At 52.3% G+C, this 3,382-nt stretch overlaps 1 long non-coding RNA gene across 3 annotated transcripts; it reads left to right on the top strand.

The window, feature by feature from the left end:
* The first annotated feature begins 235 nt into the window (after window positions 1–235).
* On the top strand, window positions 236–3,175 carry LOC128313412 (uncharacterized). 3 transcript variants are annotated; one of them, XR_008294070.1, is made up of 4 exons: window positions 236–431; window positions 896–966; window positions 2,808–2,975; window positions 3,065–3,175. It is a non-coding gene; the product is annotated as an uncharacterized LOC128313412 (long non-coding RNA). The 3 variants fall into 3 exon arrangements; XR_008294069.1 differs by having other exon boundaries at window positions 236–966; XR_008294071.1 differs by lacking the exons at window positions 236–431; window positions 896–966 and adding an exon at window positions 1,144–1,689 and having other exon boundaries at window positions 1,819–2,975.
* Window positions 3,176–3,382: the final 207 nt, after the last annotated feature.

The following is a 3,382-nucleotide window of genomic DNA, read 5'->3' as shown; positions in this document are numbered from 1 at the left end:
TTCCTGTAATGCAGTTTTCCACTGTTTCCGAATGAACCCGTTTCTGCTGGGCAAATAACTGGCAGTTTTGTTTCTTTAAAGTTAAGATTTTCTGTGAATTTCAGTTATGGGCCAGCTGATTCTTCTTTTGTTACTTCTAACGTCTCTTTCTTTGTGGTGCTTTACTTACGTGCATGTTTTGTAGTTTTTCCCTTGCAGGTTCACATGAGAGTGTTTGCCCCAGCCCCGCGGCAGTCTGGTGCGCTCTAGGTCACGGAATTGTCCCCGTGGAGCAATTTCATATTTGCTTCTGCCAGGACTCAGGCATTTAAATAGCTCGGGAACAGTTTTTCTGTTGCTCTTGGGACTTGGGCTTTCTCCGCCTGGCAGTGTAACATCATCGCACCTTGCTCCTGTTTTGGGCGCCGGCCCAGGGTTTTGATTTCTGACGGGTGAGTTCGTTTCTATCCAAATCCCTAAATCCCTGGCCCAGGCGGTGGAGTTCTGCTAGCTCTCTTTGTACCATCTTCAGGACAGTAGTGAACCCTCTTGAAGACTCCAGGCTTTAAGCTGGGGCTCATGCCAGCTACCTCACCTTGAGTGACTCCAGATGTCACCTCGGGTCCCTGTGTTGAACCTCAGCCCCCATCCCCAGATCCGAAGAGTGGCAGGATGTTGGCCTTCTGCTTTCCTGCTCCAGCTTTTACCCCTCGATTTCCCATCTCGAGGACTTTCCTCTCTTTCTTCTGAGTGTGGATTCTCATCATGAAAACCATTTGCTGGTGGTGGTATATTTTGTTCTGCTCCTCTTTGCACTAGGAGAGGACAGAAAAGCCCCCATTCGCTCGGTCTGCCATGTGGCTAGGAAGCCCTTCTCTCCTTCCACTCACCTGTCCTCCACCTGGTTTTGATATAGACACAGGTTGCAAAGAGCCCTTAGATGGAGGAGGCCAGAGGGAGCGGCGAGGATCGGCGAGGGAGAGGAGGGTAAGTAATGACGGAAGGACGCATGGGCTGAGTGGTTGTGGGGTCGATCTCCATAGGGGTGGATTTGGGGAGGCCCCGTTCGGGGTCTGAGAAGGGCCTACTTGCATAGGCAACCCAGGTAGGGTGATTTGACAGACCCCTCCAAAGAGCAGACGGCCTGTGTCTGACTCAGCATTATCTCTTTTCAACTCTGGCATGACCTCATGGGAGTCAGGACGGCAGTTATTACCTTAGGTCAGCACCACGGTCTGGCCAGGTGGGCCACCTCCTTCCGGCAGAGATCCAGCCTGCAGACCATCTCAGCCCCCAGGGAGCACACTGAGACCCACGGCTTTAGAATTTGGGCCAGAAAGAGGACGCTGGAGGGAGAGCTTCACAGACAGCCGGCAAAGCACTAGGGAGAAGGCATCAATCTCTCATAAAATGGAAGCCTGCCCGCTTCCGATCTCCAATCAAACCGAGGAGACAGAAGAGGCAGCTGTCGCCAAGCTGCTGCAGCTCCGGAATCATTGTTGAGTAATTGCCCGGTACTTCAAGTCCGGGATGGGGGCTCTTTAGGCAATATTTCATGGGAGAGATCTCGAGCCCTCATCAGGACAAGAAATATGGTTGTTAAACAGGCGGCTAATGGTATCCCATTCATCTGGTAACAAATCTGTGAGCTTCATTAAGCTGACCCGCCCGGCCTCAGAAGAGGGACGCAGAATTAGCCAGAAGGAAGAGGTAAGAAGCCGCTGCCGGGGAGGTGGGGTGGAAGAAGCTTGTCTTCGAGGCGGTGATTCTGGAACACGGAAGGGAAAGAATGGGAAGTTGGTTTTCTTCCCTGCTCCTTACAAGAAATGTTGTTGACAGGTTGTGAAGAGGAATCCCCAGCGAGCGCATCTGCCCAGCACCCCCCAAAGATCACCAAATCCCATTGTTCAATTCCCACCCGGGGCCGCCACTCCTCCCACCCCCAAACCCAGAAAGCTGCTCTGCAAAAAAGCTGCACAATCAACGTGACCTCTGGGTAATCAAAAAATCAAGAACAAACTTGCCTCATCAGGAAGAAGCTGGGCACCTACCTGCCCTGGGAAATCTATATGTAAATTCAGGCAGATCTGCGGTCTTCCTGGTACATCAGGCTTGGTCTCCAGCCAGGTCCCAAGCTGAGGTAAGACAAAGCCGGCAGCAGATTGTGGTGCAGACCAGGAACTGTCAGGATGTGGGGTCTCGGTTTGGGCGGGGCAGGGGAGGAAGGTCAAAGTTTCTTCCCAAAGCCGCGTCGAATGGTCTCTGCTTTGTCCCGGAGAGCCCCAATCTGCTGCTCACTTTTTGATCCTTAAAACTGTAATGGACACTTGAAAAAAAAGAAAAGAAAAGAACACGCATGGAAGAAAATCAGATCGGGGGCACCTGAGCGGCTCAGACAGTCAAGCATCCGACTCTTGATTTCGGCTCAGGCCGTGATCTCACAGTTCATGGAATCGAGCCCCAAGACAGGCTCCGTGCTGATGGTACAGAGCCTGCGTGGGATTCTCTCTCTCCCTCTCTCTCTGCCCCTCCTCCACTCTCTCTCTGTCTCTCACTCTCAAAAATAAACATTTAAAAGACAAGAAAAGAAAAATCTTTTCAGATAACGCAAAGCAACTATTTCCACAGCTGGGGCAATTCCTCCGCCGTGCATTTTGGTCGTGCGTCACTATTTAAGTCACTGGGTCACTGGCCACTCCCAGTGCCCCTGTGCTTGGAGGCATGTGGCCTGCCTCCGTCCTTGATGTCGTTTTACATTCAGCACGACTCAGCAAGGCCGTGCGACCCTCCCCTCTCAGTGGTTCGCTGTGAACAAGGTTTGTTTTTAGCTCGTGCTGAAAGCCCGTCACAGATCGGCTACAGCCGGGCCCCAGGAGACGGTGGAGGCAGAGACTGGAGGCAGGGGACGCCAGGAGCTGGAAGAGGTCTTCCCTAGAGCCCTCAGAGGGGGCACAGCCCTGTGACACCCTGATTTCTGACTTCTGGTCTCCAGAACTGTGAGGACATAAATTCTGTCGCTTTAAGTTTGTGGTATTTTGTTGGGGCAACCACGGGAACCCAACACAGATTTTTGTCCTTGCTCTAGGACCCAGGCTGAGGGAGCAGCCTCTCCCCAGACCACTGGGGTTTTCATCAAAGGGAAAGAAAACAAGGCACCAAGTATGAGCTGGTTCTCAGAGTTGCACACAAAAGCGACCCCGTCATTCTGCTCACATTCTGCTGGCTGGAACAGGTCACCCGCATACCCGTGGTTTCAAAAAGAGAAATGTAATCCCCTACCCCAGAAGTTGGCCACACGGCAAACGTTTTATGCCGTGGGCTGCATGGTCTCTGTTCCAGCCACTCAGCTCTCCCACTTAATGAGAAAGCAGGCACAGACCAACGTAAATCAACGCGTGTTCCA

Source organism: Acinonyx jubatus, chromosome E1 (genome assembly GCF_027475565.1).
Source record: "Acinonyx jubatus isolate Ajub_Pintada_27869175 chromosome E1, VMU_Ajub_asm_v1.0, whole genome shotgun sequence".
Taxonomy (NCBI): domain Eukaryota; kingdom Metazoa; phylum Chordata; class Mammalia; order Carnivora; family Felidae; genus Acinonyx; species Acinonyx jubatus.
Note: the sequence above shows the minus strand (reverse complement) of the source record. Positions and strands in the feature narration are given on the sequence as shown.